This window comes from Mustela nivalis, assembly GCF_964662115.1.
Source record: "Mustela nivalis genome assembly, chromosome: 10".
In the NCBI taxonomy this organism is placed as follows: Eukaryota; Metazoa; Chordata; class Mammalia; order Carnivora; family Mustelidae; genus Mustela; species Mustela nivalis.
Genome location: NC_139029.1, coordinates 11,378,813 through 11,401,277, shown reverse-complemented (window position 1 = coordinate 11,401,277; position 22,465 = coordinate 11,378,813). Strand labels below are relative to the sequence as shown.

Sequence of the window (22,465 nt, the reverse complement as noted above, 5' to 3'; positions counted from 1 at the left end):
TGTTTAACGGCCAGCTCCTAAAAATTCCTAAAATTGAGCAATCAGCTCTCGTGCTTCAGTATGAACTGGCTCCAGGATATCTGTAGTTGGGGCCCTGCACAGGCTCTGCAAGGATAGGTCACTCTGGGAAACAGGACCCCAAAGGAAGGCGGCTTTGATGCCCTCTACCAAGACAAAGAAGCTGAGCTGGGGCCCAGGAAGCACAGTGGGATGGAAAGAAAACACCGGCCCACTGCATCCTGTCTCCCCCTCCCCCCAACCCCACCCCAACTCCCCTCAAGGGGTATGAAAAGTGGCTCACTCACCGCTGTGAAGCAGGTGACAAGAATACAAGGCCCTGAAGGTAAGCTTGCAGAAGAAAGAAGGGCTGGACATTCAGGGAGACTGAGGCTTGAGTGCTCCAGGAACTAACTGTGACCTCGGGCAGTCACTTAAGTGTTATGTTTCACCTCTTCATCTGTAAAATGGGTACAAACCCTTCTTCCCTGCCTAATTATCAGCGCTACCATTGAAACAGAGAGATAGTAGATGTGAAAGAACAGTATACCATTATTTTATATACATATATATTTATATATATTTAAGTTTATAGATTTATATATACTATATATTAACATATTTATACTTATTTAAATTTTATATGTTTACATATTTATATATATTTCTTAAGACATGTATTTATATTATACATGTATATACACTGGCCTACTTTATCTTTTCAAACTTGATTTAAGAAGATTATATTCTGCTATGCTCCTATTTTAAGAGACTGCATTGGTGAAGGAGCTAGCCCAGCACCTGGCACTTACCAAATATAAAATATCTGCTTATTAATTTAGAGTTTATCTAATATACAGTAGGCCTCCTTGCTTTTACACTAACCTGGAACTTCGGCCCCAAGGAGTTCACTAGCTTTCTCTCCTCCCTAGTCTCCCCCAAAGAGAAAACCTGAAACAGCACGATTTAGGAGCCATTGGTCACCCATAGCCACTCAATTGGCAACTACTTATTGAGTACCTACTATGTGTCAGGCACTGTTCTAGGCTGGTGATCAAAGACAGACATGGGCCCTGCTCCCAAAGGCTTTCCGTTCTCTGGGGGGTATAAACAAGCCACCCCCACTGGAATGAGAGCTCTAAGAGCATCCTGAAGGAGAATTCTTTTTCTTTTTTTTTAAGTAGGCTCCATGGCCCATGTGGGGTTCGAACTCACATCCCTGAAATCAAGAGTCACATGCTTCACCGACTGAGCCAGCCAGGCACTCCATGAACAAGAATTCTTGAGCCAACCTGGCTGACCAGAGAAGAGCCTCCTGGGTGAGGAATGGAGAGTGAAGGATGGGGCCAACTTAGTGGAGAGAAGGATGAGCCCGGGGAAGGTTCTCTGGCAGAAGAGGAAGGGGCAGGGGACCCCGGGAAAGGGAGCGCGATGGAACAGAGCGGGAGACACAGATACAAAGCAGAGCCTCACAAGCCACGGGGAGGGTTCTGAGCTTCACTTGGAGACCCTGAGGAAGGAGAAAGATAGCCCCCAACCCACAGTCCCAGGGAACCTGGAGATGTCCAGACTGTGCCCTCCTTTCTAGTCTATGCCTGAGGCCAGGACACGGGGTCGGAGGGGAGGCTGTGCTGGGGCGCGTGGACGGAGGGACCCTGCAGCCGGTGGCCATTCGGGTGGGGCCTGCGGGGAAGGGCTGAGCAATTACATGAGGCTACACAGCCTGTCCTCTCTCCCCAGCATCCGCGGAGAACAGATGGGGCTCCAGGCAGGCAGTCCATGCCTTCCCCCACTTGAGTCCCTGGGGAAGGCCAAGGACTCTGAGATGATGTCTCCACTCCAGAGCCAATGGAAAGTGCAGCCCACCCCACCCCCCCACCTCCCTGCTGTGGCCCAAGATGGGGTCCTCAGGTTATTGAAGTGAAAAGGAGATTCCTGCCCCCTGCCCCCAGGACGCCCCACCCTGGGAGAAAGAGGAAGTACCAGCCCCACACTCTCCTACATCAGGCCTGGGGGCTACCCCTCAGACACCACCCCTGGAGGCCTGGAGGCTAGTCTTCATTCTCAGTGGGGCGCCCACCCCCGACACACTCCCCTGCCTCAAGGAGTGTCCAGGCTTGACCTCGTTCTGCAGCCGTGGCCTTACAGCTGACCAGGGCACCCTCTCCTCCCACACTCCCTCCTTTGTGAGGCTGCCCCTGTTCTACCGCTGGGCAAGGGTCCAGGGCCGGAGAGGCCAGTCCAGAACAGAGGTAACGGGAGCATCCCCCCACTCCATGTACTCCAGGGACCCCCAAGGTCAGCACAGGGAGAGGAGGACCACACTGGCAGCAGGACCTGAAGGCCTGGTGAATGGCCTGGACAGTGAGGCGCCGGGTCTCTGTCTCTCTCTCTCTCTCTCTCTCTCTCTCTCTCGCACACACACACTGATGCACAAAGAGCAGTCAGGAGTCATGCTGAGCGAAGGGGCACCCAAGGGACACAGAGACTGGGGTGGGGGAAGGAATACACACACACACACACACACACACACGCAAGACGTACACACACTCACACTCACAACTCAAATGACACAAGGAGAGACAGACACACACCGATAGAAGACCCAGGTTCGGGGGCCTCTCACACACCCAGGGACATACCCACGCCACGCAGGATCCGGGACGAAGGGACACAGAAGACGCCGCTCCTGGGGACACACATTCACACCAGGGCCATGGGGAAGGCCCGGAGTTCGGGACTCGCACACCCAGAAGCACACCCGGGACCCCGGAGCACGAAGGAGCCCAGAGACCTTCCGCCAGCCAGCAGGGACGAGCCGAGGGCCCCCCATCCCCCGCCGACGCGGGGCGGTGGGGACCCCGGGGCCTCGGCGACGCCCGCTCGCAGCCCCCACGGCCCCTCGCGCAGTGCGCGCCCCCACCCCCCGCGCCCGGCTCCCCGCGCCCCGCCGGCCGCACTCACCGGCTCCGGCCGCCCGGCCGCGCCTTTGTTGTCCGCGCCGCTCACAAAGCGCCGGCCGCCGCTCCGCGCGTCAGCTGCCCCGGCGGCCGCGGGCGCCCAGGGCCGGGCGGCCCCAGCCCCGCGCCCCAGCCCCGCGCCCCAGCCGCCGCCGCGCGCGCGCGCCGCCCGCGAGGTCGCGGCCCGGCCGGGAGTGCGCCCGCCGCCTCCGAGCGGCCTGGTCCCGCCGCCGCGCACGGCGCGACGCGGCGCCGCCCCCGCCCGCCCGGTCCCCGCTCGCCGCAGCTGAAGTCACCGCTTAACCCCTGGCGGCCGGGCCCGCGCGGGGAGCCCCGCCCGGCCGGCCGCTCGCGGCGCAGGTGGGGAAACCGAGGCCCGCGGGGGCGGGGCGGGGCAGCGCCCCCGCCCCCGCCCCCCGCTCCTTCACCGCCCGCGTCGGCTCCAGCCGTCCTGGTCTCCCGCGGGAAGGTCCCGCGCACACGGCGGCCGCTTCTGCTCCTCCCTCACTTCCAGGAGTTTGCCAGGGCTTCCCGGGGAGGGGAAGAGATTCCCGTGGGGGGAGGAGGGGCTGTGCGCCCCCCGCCCCGGGTTCGGGTCACCGCAGCCTTTGGGGGCGCTGCGGGGGGGCGCGGGGGGACTTTGAGATCAGGCTCCTGAAGGGCAACAACCCCGCCGATTAGCCCGATTAGTGATGAGAACACTGAGGCTCAGAGCTGTGAGCAAACGGCCAAAGCTCGCCAAGCAAGGACGTGGTGGATCAGAGATCCTAGCCCTCGCCTCCCTTCCAGCTCCCCAAGAGGCCAAACCCTAGTTACTCCCTCCCAGCATCCCAAAGAGGGCCCCCGGATATGATGCAAAGAATTACAGTTATCAGGTCGTTAATTAAGATTATCCCCGTTGTTATTAAACAGTGCCCTGCAGCCCCTCTGTTTGCACCGAAATTCACACTCGGGCTTATCAGCAATTACTCCCGGGTTGATAATAATGAGTTCTGCAGCCTCCAAAGGGCACAGGTGTATGTACATTGGAATCTTTGTCAGCCTGTGTTGGTTCATTCAACAGAGCCAGCAAAAACATTTCTCTTCACTACTCCCTCTTTGCCAGGCACCAGCCTGAGGGGCTAGAAATGAAACAAGGAACCAGACAGACCCCAGCCCTGCCCCCCTGGCTCTCAGCAGCTTGGAGGAGACAGAAATGAACAGGGCCCCACAGTGCAGTGAGACAAACCACGCTCTCTGAAATCATCTTATTCGTTGATTTGTTTGCTTGTTTATTGTCCCTCTCCACAGGAGGACATAAGCTCCTTAGAGCCTGTCCTAAGAGTCCTTCATAGAGCATCCAAAGCCCCCGGCCTGGGGTAACACTAGGCCCATAGTAAGCAGCCGGTAAGTATTGGTTGAGCACTTACTATGTTCCAGACATCATTCCGCACGCAGGAGACATCAGTGAACAAAAGGGACATGCCCTTTCCACTGCTGAATCTTCCCCTTCAGGGGTGAAAAACAGGGGCCCTGACAACAGACAGGAAAGTTTTCTGGATTGCCAGAGTAGGGGCTATGGGCAGGCCAACCCAAAATGTGCCGCTTAGGCATATTTGTTATTTTAAATAAAGTTACTTAAGGGAGCATCTGTTTAGGAAGGGCATTCAGGCCCCCTCTGTCCCCCTGAAAGCAGGAAATAAATCTCCCACGTGCAAGGGTACTACCCCGTCTGTACCAGGAGGTAAACAGACACCCCTCTCACCGGCGATACAACATGTAGAGGTGAGTGGATTGTGCAGACAACCCTTGTTCCCTAATATTTTTTTCCAATTTATATTTTTTTAACTAAATCATATTACCCCAGCCCAATTTCTGATTAGAATTCATTACTAATGAAAGTCCCCCAAATTAAGTTTTCTTTGTCCTGTCAATTCTTCACAGATTTTTTTGGTTTTAGGATTTGGGGGTTTAGGTTTTGTGGGTGTTTTTGTTTGTTTCTTGACCTAAAAAGTATAAAAAGTGCCTGCACTGGGTATTTCTTTAAGTCTCAATTTCACAATTAGGCTTCTGTGTGCACATAATGAAATTTAGTTCTGAGGCGCCTGACTGGCTTAGTCGGTGGGGCAGGTGACTCTTGATGTCAGGGTCCTAAGTTCGAGCTCCATGTTGGGTGTAGAGTTTACTTTAAAAAAATAAATAAATAGGGGCACCTGGGTGCCTCAGTGGCTTAAGCCTCTGCCTTTAGCACAGGTCATGGTCTTGGGTCCTGGGATAGAGCCCTGCTTCCTCCTCTCTCTCTGCCTGCCTCTCTGGCTACTTGTGATCTACATCTGTCAAATAAATAACCTTTTAAATAAATAAATAAAACCTTGGGATTTTTTTCCTCCTGTTAATCTGTCTCATATAAATTTAATTCCTAGTCCACGTGTAGACCTGGAAGAAAAGGGGAAGATTTTTTTCCTTCCCTCCAGCAGCAAAGCAGCTAGAACATCTTCAGATGTCCAGTGAGTGATACAACATTAAGCCTTGGGCCAGAATTTAGACGCCTGGGTCCTGCTGGCACAGACAGAGCCAAGTATAAGTTCCTAGACCTGCATTTGCAGCCTTTCAGATCTGCTCCAACCTCTCTCCTTGTCTGTCTTATTTCCTCCCTGGGCCTAACCACCTCCTCCACCCTCACCCTTTCTGTTGTTTTGTTAGCTCTGGACATACACGCTAACTAGAACTGTCTTCAGCTTGATGGCCTGAGGGCAGGGGCCATACCCCAGGGCCCTATCCTACCCCCTGGAGCCCAGCACAGGTGAGAGGCACACTCAACGTCAGAGCATCATAGGAGACTTCAAGTGGACATTCTCAAAGCATCATCAGATAGACTCTTCTGGACCCAGGCTGGCAACCCCCCAGCTCAAGAAAACACGGAGCCTGCAGAAGCGTGTGATTCGCCTTCAGTGGTTTTGTTGTTGTTTATCAGCCACAACATTTAACAGTTGGGAGATCTCCCTTAAAAAGCCAGATTGTTGGCTTCTCAACAAACCTGAAGATCCCTCATCCCTCTGGGGACCACACTCCGCAAGCCCCCAGGAGGGGTCGCCCCTTACTCGGAGCTCTGTTTCTCCGATTGCCACCCTCCCCCCTCCCTGCCCTGTGGCACCCCCTCCAGCTTGAAGGCCTATCCTCTGGAAAATCGTGTTTTCCTTTGGTCTTCCTCTGAGTTCTACTTTTAGGAGAGAGAATCACATCACGAAACCCACATTCAGCATAAATGAGCCTTCAGCCCTCACCTTTTTACATCGCGGCTCTCCGCCATCTCCACCACCTCACACAGACCCCTCTCTCTCACCTCCCCGGCTTCACGGTCTCAGCCCCACACACACAACTCAAGGTCCGTGGGGCTTTCCTTTGCCCATGCTATTCCCGCCGCCTGGAATGCCACGACTGCTCCTTCCCCCCCAGACACAGTGGCTAATGCTTTCTGAGGCTGTCACTGGCTAACACCTTCTCAAGGTCAAGGATCTCTTCTCTAGGGCCCCCAGACTGGACCCCGGGGCCTCCCACAGCACCCACCAGTCCTCAGGGCATCCTTCCTACCATGTGGTGTGGTGTACAGTTGACCTTGGAAAAAGACAGGTTTGAACTGGGTAGGTTTACTTATACATGGATTTTTTTTTAAGATTTTATTTATTTATTTGATAGAGAGAGATCACAAGTAGACAGAGAGGCAGGCAGAGAGAGAGGAAGGGAAGCAGGCTCCCTGCTGAGCAGAGAGCCCGACATGGGACTCGATCCCAGGACCCCGAGATCATGACCTGAGCCGAAGGCAGCGGCTTAACCCACTGAGCCACCCAGGCGCCCCATACATGGATTTTTTTCAGCAAAAATGTATTTTCTCTTCCTTATGATTTTCCCAATTACATTTTCTTTTCTCTAGCCTATGTAATTATAAGAACACAGTATATAATCCATATAGTGTACCAAATATGTTAATCGACTGTCCATGTCATTGGTAAGGCTTCCTTCCGGTCAACCGTAGGCTGTTAACAGTTACATTTGGGGGAGCCAAAAGTTGTATGTGGGGGGGCACCTGGGTGGCTCAGTCCGTTAAGCATCTGCCTTCACCTCACGTCATGATCCCAGAGGAGTCTGCTTCTCCTCTCCCTCATGCTCTCTCTTGCTCACTCTCTCTCAAATAAATAAAATCCTTTTTTACAATCTTTAGATAAGCTATCTAGCTGATCTCCGGCTAGCTGAAGCAGTCTCAGCTTGCTACTTCTCCGCCATCTTGACTCCTCCCAATAAAATCCTTTTTTAAAAAAAGTTGTTAAATGATGGGAAAATCGGACAGCCACATGCAAAAGAATGAAACTGGACCATTTCCTTACACCACACACAAAAATAGACTCAAAATGGATGAAAGATCTCAGTGTGAGACCGGAAGCCATCAAAATCCTTGAGGAGAACACAGGCAGCAACCTCTTTGACCTTAGCCGCAGCAACTTCTTCCTAGAGACATTGCCAAAGGTAAGGGAAGCAAGGGCAAAAACGAACTATTGGGACTTCATCAAGATCAAAAGCTTTTGGGGGCTCCTGGGTGGCTCAGTGGATTAAGTCCCTGCCTTTGGCTCAGGTCATGATCTCAGGGTCCTGGGATCCAGCCCACATCAGGCTCTCTGCTCTGCAAGAAGCCTGCTTCCTCCTTCCTTTCTCTGCCTGCCTCTGCCTACTTGTGACCAGTGTGTGTGTGTGTGTGTGTGTGTGTGTGTGTGTGTGTCAAATAAATAAATAAAACCTTTTAAAAAAGAGAGAGATCAAAAGCTTTTGCACAGCAAAAGAAACAGTCAGCAAAACCAAAAGACAATTGACAGAATGGAAGAAGATATTTGTAAATAACATATTAGATAAAGGGCTAGTATCCAAAATCTATAAAGAACTTATCAAACTCAACACCCAAAGAGCAAATAATCCAATCAAGAAATGGGCAGAAGACATAACCAGACATTTCTAAAAAGAAGACATCCAGATGGCCAATAGACACATGAAAAAGTGTTCCACATCACTTGGCATCAGAGAAATACAAATCAAAACCACAATGAGATATCACCTCACACCAGTCAGAATGGCTAAAATTAACAAGTCAGGAAACAACAGATGCTGGCAAGGATGCGGAGAAAGGGAAACCCTCCTACTCTGTTGGTGGGGATGCAAGCTGGTGCAGCCACTCTGGAAAACAGTATAGAGGTTCCTCAAAAAGTTGAAAATAGGGCTACCCTACGACCCAGCAATCACACTACTGGGTATTTACCCTAAAGATACAAATGTAGGGATCCCAAGGGGCACGTGCACCTGAATGTTTGTAGCAGCAAGGCCCACAATAGCCAAACTGCAGAAAGAGCCTAGATGTCCATCAACAGATGAATGAATAAAGAAGATGTGAGATATATACACAATGAAATACTATGCAGCCATCAAAAGAAATGAAATCTTGCCATTTGCAACGATGTGGATGGAACCAGAGGGTATTATGCTGAGCGAAATAAGTCAATCAGAGAAAGACAATTATCATCTGATCTCCCTGATATGAGGAAGTTGAGAGGCAGGGCAGGAGGGTTGTCAGGGATAGGGAAGGAAAAAATGAAACAAGATGGGATCAGGAGGGAGATAAACCATAAGAGACTCTTAATCTCACAAAACAAACTGAGGGTTACTGGGGAGTGGGGAGGTAGGGAGAGGGTGGCTGTGTTATGGACATTGGGAAGGGTATGTGCTATGGTGAGTGCAGTGAAATGTGTAAGCCTAACGATTCATAGACCTGTACCCCTGGGGCGAATAATACATTATATGTTTATAAAAATAATTTTTTAAAACAAATAAAATAAAATAAAATAAATTAAAATAAAATAAAAAGTTGTTGGGGGTGGCTGGGTGATGGACACTGGGGAAGGTGTGTGCTATGGGGAGTGCTGTGAAGTGTGTAAGACTGATGAATCACAGACCTGAACCCCTGAAACAAATAATACATTATGTTAATTTTTTAAAAGTTGTATGTGGATTTTCTACTGTGAAAGGGGTCAGTGCCCCGAAGCCCTGAGGTGTTCAAAGGTCCACTGCCTTTGTGCACGTCTCCTCCTGGACTGTGAGTCCTTGCGGTCTGGGACTCTGCTGTCTCATCCACGGTGCCTCCCCACAGCCTGGGACAGAGCCTGGTAGAGCACAGGCACGAGACAAATATTTGCTAAGTAGATGAGTAAATGGTTTTCAATGGCCACAACAGGAACAAAAAGGATTTCTGGGAACGTTGCCACACCCCAGAACATTCAATTAACCAGAATTTCCCACTTGCTGAATATTCTGGTGGGTGCAGGATTTATTGTGTAAGCATATCCATTAATGATACATCTGGATGGGGCTAGAATCCTATTCTGCCTTGTTTCCACCGCTGACCTGGGGAAAAGGGAAGGAGGGAGGAAGGGAAGACAGGGGTGGTATTTTCCGCTGGCCAGAGAGGCTAAGTGTCTTGCCCGAGGTTGCCTAGCAAGCTGATGGCAAAGTCAGGATGGGAACACAGGTCTCCAGCCTCTGGTTCCAACCCAGGCCCCCTTCCACCAGCCCCACCCCATAGTGGAAAAGGAAGTAGGTAGATAGGAAAGCAGACTTTCCAAGCCCAGATACCACACTCACCCAGGCAGTATGAATGGACAACATGCAGGAAGTGGTCAGTCCTTAGTATTTTGTATACCATCAAACCAATCATAACCAGGCTATTATCTAAGAGAGGCAGGATCCCATTTTGATGATGAAAAAAAGACAAATACAAGGATACCTGAGTGGCTCAGTCAGTTAAGCTTTCGACTCAGGTCTTGATCTGGGTGTCCTGGGGTCAGTCCCACATCAGGCCCCTGTTCAGTAGAGAGCCTGCTTCTCCCTCTACTTGCCACTCCCCTTCCTTGTGCTCTCCATCTCTCTCTCTCTCTCTCTCTCTCTCCCTGAAAAATAGATAAAGTCTTTTTAAAAAGAAAGAAAGAAAGAAAGACACAATCTACCTTACATGGATGAAACTCTCTTCCCATAATACTCCTGCCCCTGTAGGACTGTCATTTTGAAGGCGTCTAGGATGCACTGAGCAACCACCCCCACTTCAAGCCTTCTAGGTTCCTCCGCACCCCAAGACCTGCATTTGTGGGGAAGCAAGCTGAGATCAAAGGCACAGCCTCAGGCAGAGGGGGTTTGGGGGCTCAGGTGAAGAAGGGAACTTGACTGGGCGCCTGGGTGGCTCAGTGGGTTAAGCCGCTGCCTTCGGCTCAGGTCATGATCTCGGGGTCCTGGGATCGAGTCCCGCATCGGGCTCTCTGCTTGGCGGGGAGCCTGCTTCCTCCTCTCTCTCTCTCTGCCTGCCTCTCTGCCTACTTGTGATCTCTCTCTGTCAAATAAATAAAATCTTTAAAAAAAAAAAAAAAGAAGGGAATTTGACTTCTCTGAGCTATCACTTCATGGGCCTGAGTGTCAAGGACAGGCCAATCTGAGCAGCTCCTTGTCTTGGGGACGTGGGTTCAAAGTTCTCCCAAAACCCCCACAGGAGGGGGATGGGCAGTCATGTTCAGTGGGCTGGACACAGTCATGATACAGAGCTCTGCCACCCCAAGAGCTCTGTGGCACCCTAAAAACAATCCTCACCCTCTTCCACTCTGTCCCACTGCCTGCAAAGTAGGAACAATTATCCTATTGCCTCTTCTATGTTCACAAAAGTTTGAAGGATCAAGTCAATATTACTTAGCAGAGATTTTTCAACTTCCCACTAACGACATTAGCTCAATAGGCTATTTGATACTATATTATCATAAATAGTCAAATTCTTATTAATGAGAATCAAGCTAGTATAGCAGTGGTCAAAAGCTTAAATTCCTGAGATTCTCCCCCATTGGAGAAGTAAATGACAGATACAGAAAGGGAAAAAAGTCGAATGGCCCCCTATGATGTTGGGCTGGAATGGGAAGTCTCTGTGAGCGCCTAGCTCTGTCCACCATGAAGGCCCTGGAGCACGGACACCCAATAGCGATGAGCACACTTAGCAGCCAGATCATGGCTTCTAAATACCATTCTCGGCTCAAGCGATCCAGAGCTTCATGGAGTCACGGCTGATTTCAGAGGAAGGACCATCTGAGCCTGTAATCTAGGACTGGGCCAGAACCTAATATCTTGCTCAAGAAGTGATGGCAACATCACACAATGACAGAGAAACCAGCTCAGGGAGGCTCCCATGAGCCAAACCACGAGTAATTGGACCATCAGAATAAATAATGATTGGGAGGGTTTATATCCCGTTGAATACAATAGGAAACCAAGAGTCCATACTGATGTGACAAGTAGTAAGCCAGTGAGTACCCTGAAGGCTAGGAATGGCTATTTACACTGGCTTGAGCACTTCCCCACACAATACCTTGTAACCACTGAGGGGAAGAGAACAGCTTCACAGACACCTCATCACCCACATGCTCAAACTTCATCACCCACATGCTCAGGACCAGCAGGGGGCTATTTGGACACCATGAGTGTCCCAACGGGATGCATGGAGAAGGTCACCACAGCATGGCACCCGATTCCTGCCAAGGGTGCACAACAATTCATACAATCCTGAGCAAATGTCACAAAAACCTGAAATTGACAGACATCTCTCTAAAGGTCTTCCAATGCCCAGGTCACAAAAGTCAAGGAAAGACCAAGGAACCTTTCCAGATTGAGGGAAAACAGAGACTGGACAACTAAATGCCATGTGTGGTTCTGAATGCCACCCTTTCAGTATAAAATAAAGGCCATTACTGGGACAGCTGGCAAGACTCCACAGGGACTGAGGATGAGATGGTGGGAATGCATCGTGTGCATTTCCTGATTTTGATGGTTGGATCTCCGTTGTGGTGGAGCATGTCCTTGTCCGTAGGAAATACACACTACATATCCAAAGGAAAAGAATATGATAGCCATTTCCTCTCAAATGCCTCAGAGGGAAACACATTATACCCACAGCTTGTCTGTCAGTTTACAGTTGTTTCTAGAATCAGATCGCTCGTGCTAATCTTCAGCACGTCATGTATTTTTAGAGTCTCAGTTTTACCATCTGCATAGTGGGAGTGAAAGTAATAATACCAACCTCATGGTTGTGTAGAGAAATAAATGAGATGATATTTGTGGGCTGTTCACAGAACTGGGTTCGTATACATAGTCCAAAATTTTGAAGAACTAGGTAATTTTTCTTTTTCGTTGTGCAATTCCCATTTCCAGGATATAGAGTAAGGTGGCAAACTCCCATGCCCAGGGGGCCAGACTGGGGTACCACAGGGAAAGTGGGTACCCCTGAGGGCCTGGAAATCACATGCATCAGGTAAAGAGGACAGTCACCCCAGTTCTAGTAGATGCTATATATCTATTCTCGTTGTCCCCAGAGTTTTCTCTTTTTTTTTCCCCCAAAGAGAAGGCGAAAGTCCAGATTTCTATATTGAATCCCTTGATTTTTAATACTGACAACTATTTCAAATTATAAATGGGCCAATAATTTGTGAACCAAGTGCCAGCAGCAGCAGTTCTGAAAGCTTGTCCTGATGGCTTGGAAACACCCCTTGGGAATGCCCCTGTGGACTGGTGAGGGGGGGAGGGAAGCACCAAACCACTGTTTGCAGTTCTTCTGCCTCTCTGATAGTACCCCGGGAGAACCTGGGGTAGACATGCCAGGATATGCCTCCCTCCACCCCCATGAGCCCTGGCAGCGGGCTCCTCCCCAGCACAGCTGATTGGGTGAGACGGTGAACATCTGACTGAAACCCGACCAATCAGCTCGTTTCTCTCAGGAATTTGAACTTAGCGAGGTGAGAGACAGTCAAAGGACGGTGGACACGGAGCCCGGAAGATCGCGCAGGGCCCCCGCCAGCCTTCACAAACCACAGCCACGTTCAAACTCAGGTTCCAGGGAGACCGGAAGTGTCATAGGAAAGCCAAAAAAAAAAAAAAGAAGAAGAAGAAAAAGAAAGAAATTCAGGAGTATAGCGTAAAAGTGAGGCAGAGAGACATGTAGATCTAGAAGATGTTCACAATAAAAATAAGAGTGATAATAAGAGCAAACACTCATATACCACTTTCCACAGCAGGCTCTGTGTCTTACCTTACACCTTACTCATTTTATCCTTATAGCAACTTTATAAAGTAGGCACTTTTAGGAGGGCCTGATGGGCTCAGTCAATTGGGCATCCGACTATTGATTTCTGCTCAGGTCATGATCTTGGGGTCATGTGATCCAGCCCAACATCAGGCTCCCCGCTCAGCATGGAATCTGCTGGACATTCTCTCTCTCTCTCTCTCTCTCTCTCTCTTCCTCCCCCCCTGCCCCACCCCCAGCTCATGCTTTCTAAATAAATAAATAAAATCTTACTTAAAAGTACATGTAAATGCACATACATAACCCCATTTTAAAGATGAGGAAACTGAGGCACAAAGCCTTGAATGTCCATCCAAGTGGCCTGGTGTGTTCTTACAAGCCCCCTCAGTTGCAGTTGCGAGTGGATAATATTCCTTGAAAGCCGAGAAGGCTGTGAGGGATTACTATTCAGGCAGAGCTCACTGCCCATGACTACGATCTCGCTACAGGGTGAAGGGGATTCTGGGGCCAATCAAGCCACAAGGTACCACCAACATCCTGCTCTAGCCTTTTTGTACCTCCCAAAGCAGAAAAGAGGAGGGATAGAGGTAGTCACAGCCTGGGAGAAACTGGGTTGCGGGCATCGAATGCAAATGTGTCGGCACAGTGATCCTCTGCCCATCAGCCCAGACCCCACGGGCCCTGTGCACCAGCCCAGTCTACACGAGCACTCCACCTCATCCATTCCTCAGGGCCTCTGCCGCTTCCACTGGGGATAAACAGACAGAAGGCTTGGGGCCATCTGCTGAGCCAAGGGGAGGTTGGATTTCACTGTTTGGGGCCGGGCCAAGGAGCCAGAAAGGACAAGGAGACAAGGTCTTCGCTTCCTGGCATCAGGTGACGGCCCCAATCCAAGGCTCAGGGTGCCAGGCGACGTTCCCAGGCATGAAAGTTGCTGGTCAGCTGACAGCAAAGAGGGCCCAAGGCCCATTCTGGAAGGTTGAAAGGGACGTGGCACTGGCTGCTGAGGAGGGAGAGCAGGCGGGGAACCCCCAAGGGGACACAGTGAGCCTCCAGCCTTGCCAAAAGACCTGGCCTGGCTGGACAGATCTCCAGGAGGGAAGGTCCTGGGCCTAGGGAAAGGGACGCGCGGCAGTGACACTCGGGGAAGGGGGTGGGCTCAGCCCCCGCCAAGTGCCCCAGCTGTAGCAAGAGGGCCTGGCCATGGCTGCAGCCTGGCATCAGCCCCAGAAACCTTCAGCGTCCCCCAGTTTCACCGCCCAGGGCTGGGAGGTTCCATAAGCTCCCTGATCTCCCAGATGAAAGACGCTTTCTAAGAGTCATAAAACCGTCCCCACTCAGAACAATGGGCCCTTATCCCACTGTGTCCTTCACATAAACTCCCATTAGCAACGCACCAGAAGCTGCAGGCGGGAGCTTTATAGACTGCATTGTTGGACCAGCCCCAGCGTTCATTAACATCTACTGCCTCGCCCTCCAAGGAGCCTGCACAAGTCATTGCCATTACAGAGGCCCACTGTGTGCTCGGCCTCCAGGAAACCCCGCAAGGAAGGGCGCTTTGTCATTTTATGACTAAAGAAAAAGACCCAGAGAGGTTAGGTGATATAACCACGGTCACACAGTAGGAGAGTGGAGAAGCTGGGTTTTAAAGCTAAAGTCTGTGTTCCTTCCCCCATAACCGTGTAGCCCCTCAATTATGATCACTCAAGTCCTGCCCCATGGAAACTAAGAGGTTAAGGCCTGATTTCCCAAGGTTTCCTCCTGGAAATAAGCATCTTCTGGGACCTACCCAGTGTCAGCAGAGACATACTGCAATGGGTCACATTGGAAGGGAGCCCCAGCATATCAAGGAAAGAGCCCCTTCCCTTGGTGATGATAACCCCCCTTTACTGAATATGCACAACACACGAGGACCTGTGCTCCTCATGCATGATCCTGTTTACTCTTGCAAGAGCTCTATAGAATGGCTACTTTTAAGATCCCTTTTCTGAGGGGCACCTGGATTGTTCAGTTGGTTAAGCATCTGCCTTCAGCTCAGGTCCTAATCCTGGAGAGCCAGGATCGAGCCCCATGTTGGGCTCCCTGCTCAGCAGGGAGTCTGCGTCTCCCTCTCCCTTTGCCGCTCCCCACTTGTGTTCCCTCTCGCACTCTCTCTCTCAAATAAATAAATAAAATCTTTAAAAAACAAAAAACAAGATCCTTTTTGACAGGTGGAACAGAGGCACAGGGAGGTAAATAGCTTACCTAAGGTCACACAGCAAGTAAGGAACGGATGCCAGGCCTATCTGACTCTATCCCACCACCCCTCCCCACAACTTCCAACTTGGGGTTTGGCAGATACTCAGTCTGCATCAGCCCAGTCCCACAATCCTGGCTCACAACTCTGGATGTCACCCCAGATACATGGATGACGACAAAGGCAGGTGCTTCTTACTGGGTACCTTCTAAGCCCTTCACCATTTCCCATCTACACAACAAGACTCAATGTCGATATTGCAAACTTTATTTGCAGATAGGGAAACTGAGGCTCAGAAAGGGGAAGTGTCTGATCCACCATCCCCCAGAGCTGGTAAATGGAGGCGTCAGGCAATCTGCTGCTCCTGGTGGCATGGTTTATTTTGCCCTGAGAAAGTTCACAACCAATTGCCAACTGGGCAAACCAGCCAGACAGCTAGGTTGGCTCAGGTTCCCCTAAGAAGGCCTCAGACCTCATATCACCTGCCTCCAGATGGCACAGCAGCAGCACCAATGCCCCACCCTGAGAATCTGGCATGGGGCCTCCCCTTCCTCGCCTTCTGCCACTGCTAAGGAAAGCCAGGCTGCCCAGCTCAGGGATACCTATGCGTGCTTGGTTAGTGCCAGAGGCACTGGTGTAGGTGACCTTCATCATCATCTTCATCATGGCCATGGACATCGTTATCATCACAGCTAACATTTATTGAGCACTTACTACATGCCAGGCACTGGGCCAACACTTTACCCATACTATCTCATCAAATTGTCACAATAATCCCACAAAATAGTCACTGCCATCATCCCATGCACCTCATAAGAAAACTGATAAACAGAGGCTTTAAGTCTGGAGCACAAAGTACTATTTTGTTTGTTAAATAGTCTGTCTCCCCTGATATCTTACAATCTGCAGGATCATGTCTGTTTTGCACAGAGCTGTTATCTCCAGGTACAGTGCCTGGAACAGAGTAGATGCTCATTAAACAGTCTGTAGGTAGATGGATGGGTATATGGATAGAAGAATGGATAGACAGACAAACGGATGGATAGATGGTTGGATGATGGGTGATGGTTGGATGGATGGACACATGTATAGCTGGATGGACGTATGGATGAATGAATGATGGATGGATGGGTCCTTGGATGATGGGTGGGTGGATGAATGCTGGATGACTGGGTCATTGATGAGTGGATGGATGGATGGATGGATGGATGAATAGATGGATGGATGAATGGATGGATGGATGGATGGATAGGTGATAGATGGATAGGTGATGGATGGGTGGATGATGGATGAATGGATGAATGGATGGATGGATGGGTGGATGATGGATGATGGATGGATGGATGATAGATGAATGGATGAATAGATGGATGGATGGATAGGTGATGGATGGGTAGCTGATAGATGATGAATGATGGATAGATGGATGATGGATGGATGGATGAATACAACTGAAAAACAAGAAAAAAAGAACCAGGGGACAATACCTCTCCCAATCAGTGAAGCAGGAGGAAGCTGGATGCAGTTCCTCTGCTAACTGGAAAATTCCCTGGCCAGGAGTCCAGGGACAGCAGAGAACAGTACACTGATTTTTAGGGAAAGGAAAAAAGAAGCTCCATGTGGTGATGAGCTTTGTGACAGCTTAACAAAAGCAGCAGCGCATTGTCTGATCAAGCATGTTCTCCCTTCCCAGAAACTACCACTCTGCAGGGAATTTCATCTTCTCCCTCCCCAAACCGCAGGTCTCTGAATCAGGGGCAACCACAAAATGTGCCCAGTGTAGTAAACTCCCTGACCTTTGGCTCCAGGACTGGGCCCAGGAATAGAGCTGTGCCAGACCCTGGGGTCTGGTCAGAGCCAACCCCTGGGTGCCACCTCAGAATTCCGGAACCCCCGTCGGGACCCTTAAGCTTTAGGAGTCTCGTTCTGTAGTTAATTGGAGAGATCTCACACTCCCCCACCAATCCCCATATGCTGTGAATTCTCATCAGTGGCTAGAGCCAGCCAGTTGGATTCCAAGCCGAGATCCATGGGAAGCAGGCTTCTCTCCTGCCCCCACGGCATTGGCCAGAGCCTAGGGCTTCCAGTTTCCTGTGGGGGAAGCAAGACTCACAGACGAAGAACCCAGCCATCTCAAGAGAGCGGCCACTGAGGCATGTGGCCCAGTTTTGTAGTTTCCAGAGAAATTTTAAGAAAGAGGAGAAGAAATGACCATAAAGCACTGCATCATCATCATCATCATAAAACACACCTGGCTGCACCTGCTTGTCCACATGGAACACGGCACTGAGGTTCTGGAAAGCACAGTGAGGCGTCCTGCCATTCTGGAGCCCCATGTAGTTTGTTGGAAATTGGGGATTGGGAAGGCACTGGGGTCAGAGGCGGGAACCTCCTTTCGCTGAGCACTTCCTGTGCGCCAGGCCCAGTGATCTGCCTGGGATAACATGGAGCCTGTACAACACTTCCGTGAGTCCGAGATTATTATCTGCTCTTTCATACGCATTAGCCGAAACCAAGTGAAGCACCCAAGTTCACCCATCAGAACGGACACGGCTGGGATTTGAACTCAGTCTGACCCCAACGTCTCCATAGTTTTCCCCCTTAACAACAAGGTGGATAGGACCTCGGGAGGGCTCTCTCTGCAGCTGGCCAAACACAGGCATCCCAGATTTATTCCAGAATGGACCAGACCGAATAGGAATGGGTTTTTAATGGCGGTCACTCCCATCCTTGCCAGTCAGCCACGCATCAGAAGCACGCTCGAGCCTCCCCACATTCCTATGCTCCGGGGCCCTGTGGCCCCATGGGAGGAGGGACGGCTGGCAAAGAGCCCAGAGGGCACCTTGGGACCTTCCATTTGAGCGATTCAGAGACTTTCAGAGCTGAAAGGGCCTTTAAGAATGATGCAAGCCAGCCCCCTCCATCCACAGACGGGTAACTGAGGCCCAGAGAGGACAAAGGATTGGCTCAAGGTCACACAGGGCATGACGAATGGAACAAGAGCAGAGGCAGCCTCTTGGCTGTAGCCCAAGGTCCCCTTCCCAGCCTCCGCCTATCTCAAACCATGACACTGGAAGCCCTTCTATCAGATAGAATGAATGGTTGTCAGATTTAATTATGGCAATGTTCTGAAGACCCAGGGAATCGGGTAAGATGGGGAGGTGGGAGGAGGTCGGGGTGCTACCTAGCCCCGTTTCCTCCCTCGCTCTGCTGGGGCATCAGAAGTCCCTGCCCAGTGGCTGAGCCAAGCTGGGCTTGGCTGGTCCGGGAGGAGAGGTCACAGTTACCTGCAGAGCAGGTCCCAGCACCGCCAGAACTCCCTCTTTTCCTGCTCCTCTCAGAACAAGAGCTGCCTCTGTCTTTGAGACAAGGAATGGTGGGGGAGGAGGTTCTCTCTCATTCCGCTGAAGGGCAAAGCGGGAGGAGGCTTGAACAGGGCAGCTGGGAACTCACTCCACGACAGCACCGTCCCACCTGCCTCAGACCCACCTGCTAAGCTCCTGGGGACCTGCTCCCATAAGTATCCCCACCTTGAATTTGCTTGGGAACCTCCACCCCCAGGGAGCTGTCTCTCGCCAGGGTTGGGGGGATGGGTGATCACTTTGGGGCACAAACAGACCAGGTTCAAATCCCTGCTTCGCCATCTCCTACCTGTGACCTTGAACGAGCTACTTGGCTTCCCCGAGTCTCAGCTTCCGCGCTGCAGAGCTCAGCTCAAGTTCCCTCATCCCAAGCTAATTGTGGGGATTAAATGTCAAGGCTGTCCCAGGCACAGAGGGGACTGGCGACGCCGCTTGGGTAATTACTCTCTCCGCGCTAATTCTCTGCGTCCAGACCATGTCAAGGAGGTTTTTACAGGCATTCCCAGCTATGACTATAACTCGCAGCCCTCAGATAGATCACAGGGAAGAAACCGTCAGCCCCTGCACCCAGATGGGGTGACCCAGGCCCCAAGAGGGTAAGCAGCAGGTCCAAAGTCCCATAGCATGGACAGGCAGAACAACCAGACCCAGTAGTTCTCAAGTTCCCATGCAGCCCGGCCCAGCCCAGAGGCACAGAGTGAGAAGAGCTTAAAATCCAGAGGCAACCAAGCCAGGCCCCAGTCGTGGCTGCGCCAGGAACGTAGCACGTGACTTTGGGAGGTGCGAGCTTTCAACATTCTGAGTGATGACTTCCGTGCCTTTGGTCAGCTGTGTGACCCTGGGCCAGTGACTGCACCTCTCTGAGCCTCAGCTTTCTCATCTGTGAAATGCTGGCTGTCAGAGGATGAAACGAGCTAGGGCGTGCAGGACACCTGGCATAGAGCTGGACACTTGGTAAGCACCCAGTAAATGGAAACACAGTCACGGGGGTGTTACTAGTCGTCAACATGGCTGTTAGTATTATTATCCTTATTATCATTAGTATTAATTAGTACTAGGAGGAGGGGAAGAGGACAGAACGGAATCAGCCTGGGAACCTCCCACCCACGTGACTGTCCTAAAGAGGACGTGCTGGATGGTGGCATCAGGGACTCTTGTTGCCTTCTGGGTGGTAGGGATGTGAATGAGGCCAGACCAGTCACCCCCCTGAAGACCCCAGAGTCTCACGGACAGAGGAGACCCTGGGGTAAGGACTGCCGCCACGGCTGCCAGAGGAACCCAGCCCTCAAAGGGACAGAAGAGAGGTGGTGGTCCCCAGGAGAGCCTGGAGAGGTCCTGATTCATGGGCCAAACCCTGGGGAGGTGGCCTTGCCTTAGAAGCTTCTGTCCCGGGTGTACCAGGATCCTCCAGAGGAAAAGCCAGGAGGAGAGGCCAGCCTGGTGTTAGCACACTCTGTTAGGAGCCAGGAGAGAGGGCCTGACTCTGCCCTCTGTTAGCTGTGTGCCTTAGGCAGATTGTCTCACCTCTCTGAGCCTCTGTCCCTCAAGCACAAGGATCATCAGTCCTGCCTGCCCAGCACCCCAGGCTGGTGGGTGACCCATCAGGACAACAGACGCAGACTTCCACTGCCCCTGTTAATCACCAAAGGAAGGACCCTCCACAGACAAAGCCAGGCGTAGCATAGCAGAGGCCCCCTGGAAGATCATAATAGGAAGGAGGACCGGGACCCAGGACCAGCCCCTCCTGCTCCCTCTGCCCCGCCCACCCACGCCTCCTGCCTCCCTTGCCCTTTTCGGGCTCTAGGCAAAGCCCCAACGACAGTGGTGTTTGGGGCTGAAATCCCGACCAGTTGCTCTTAACACTTGCTCTTCCCTCTGCATGGTCCACCCCGGAAGTCACTAAAATCATTTGTGCAGGACTCTGCAACTGGGGGGCTGCGTGAGGCCCAGAGTGACCTGCCACGGAGCCGAAATGAGGGGGAGGACAGAAGCTTCAGCAGTGACTGGACCCAGGGAGGCCACCAGAGGAACACACAAGCATCGAAATGGCCGCCCAGACCCCCACCCCGCTAAGCCTCAGCATCTCATAGTGGCAGAAAGTGAGGCAGCCAAGGGTTTACCTGGCCTCAAATCTAAGCTCCCCTTTTCCAAGCTGTGGAATCTTGAGTAAGTTACTTAACCTCTCTGTGCCTGTTTCCTCCGCTACAAATGAGAATGACAATGATAATAAGACTTACCTCCCAAGGCACAGGGAGGACCAAATGAGTTAACCCAGGGGACTGCGCTTTGTTAGCCAAGCACTGGGCGCTCAGTAAGGACCTGGCAAGCATTAGGTCACCGTAGCCAGACCCCGGCGGCCCTGCAGATGAAAGAGGCTGTCTCGGAAAGCAGCAAGCTTAGATAGTCAAGCTGTGGCTGAACAGCCACCTGTCGGGGACTCACTGCCAGGCCTGCCAGGGTGACCTTTAAAATGCTGCCACCTGTGAAATGGTGTATGGCACCTTCCTCCCTCCGACACAGCCAGGAGAGGAGGAGTTGGGAGAGGGCTATGGGGGAGGGTGCGGGGAGAGATACAGCAGCAGGCACTGGGGGCAAGGACAGACCCTGGGCCAGGAGGAAGCAGCCGGGTGAGGTTTCCAGCCCCTGCTCTGCCACCGATTCGCAATGTGACCTGTGCCCCAAGCCTCAGTTTCCCCAGCTTTGAAACAATGCCCTTGAACTGAGTGTCTTGTAAGGTCATAGTAGGCAGCAACTATCAAACTCTGTGACCCTGAGAAGGGAGTCAGGGAAAGTTCCCGCCGCACCCACACCCCTGCCAGGCTCCCTCTGCATTCCTCACCCCACATGCCCCTGACCTGCGCCGCAGGTGGCCACCAGGGTCAGGGCCGTGTCCACGGAGGCTCCCAGCAGAGCTCTCCTTGCGGAGCCTGGCCCAAGGCAACCCCGAGCCCCGCCACCAACCGAGAGGGAGCAGGGTGTCCCTGGGCCTGGAGCCCAAGGGTGTCAACGAGAGCAGAAACCCCACACACACCCCGCGACCTCCAAAGGATCCTCCTCCAACTCAGTAAGAGACAGAGATGTATAAAAACCCCAGATCTGACCTGGATTCCGTGTGGTCCAGTCCCGGCCCTCGGGGAAGGACGCGCAGAGGGGAGGGTGGGGTGCCACGGGCAGGGAAGGGTCCTGTCTGTCGCAGCAGCTGGCAGGGCAGGCAGGAGCCCAGGGGTCAGGTACACTGGCTCCCTGAGCCGGGTGTGCAGAGAGCTCAGGCTTGTGAGTCACTCACCTGCCAGACCTGCCAGGCGGGTGGGTTGCAGGACAGGAGGCGGCCCTAGCCGCCCCCAAGGAAGGACTGGCCTGAGTCAGGCCCAGCAGGCTGGGCAGGGCTGTGCCAGGCCAGGCCGGCAATCAGTCATCCGCCTGGGAGGACCAGGAAGTTGCTAGGGTGGGGAAGGGAGGAGGAGGATGAACAAGGGTGGGGGCCTCAAGGGGGTGCAAGCAGAAGGGTGCACCATGGACAGCGGCCCGCCCCCCCCCAGCCCAGTACAGGGCGCAGGGCATGGGCACAACAGAGGGTTCGAGGCTTATCCACGGGATGGGATTCTTTTAACCCGGGAAGGTGGAAAAGATGCTTTGAAGTCGAAAAATTTCAAGTTTGAATCCCTGCCTCTTCCAGCCATGTGACCTCATCTCTCTGAGCCTTGGTTTCCCCCTTGCTCCTCTAGAGTAACAACAGTTGTCCCGATCAGATCGGTTCTCGTGAGAATTAATGAGCCCATGTGGAAAAGGC

General features: G+C 52.1%; 1 protein-coding gene across 7 annotated transcripts in view; it reads right to left on the bottom strand.

Moving 5' to 3' along the window:
* The window catches only part of ARHGEF10L (Rho guanine nucleotide exchange factor 10 like), a 156,890-nt gene extending 134,856 nt beyond the window's left edge, over positions 1–22,034 (bottom strand). For 5 of the 7 annotated variants that reach the window (XM_082685561.1, XM_082685572.1, XM_082685573.1 and 2 more), the window contains exon 1: positions 2,962–3,119. The gene's annotated coding sequence lies outside the window, so the exon portion shown is untranslated. Of the gene's footprint in view, positions 1–2,961; positions 3,120–21,776 lie in introns of those variants that run through there. The other 2 variants (XM_082685574.1, XM_082685569.1) reach the window with 2 other exon arrangements.
* Positions 22,035–22,465: the final 431 nt, after the last annotated feature.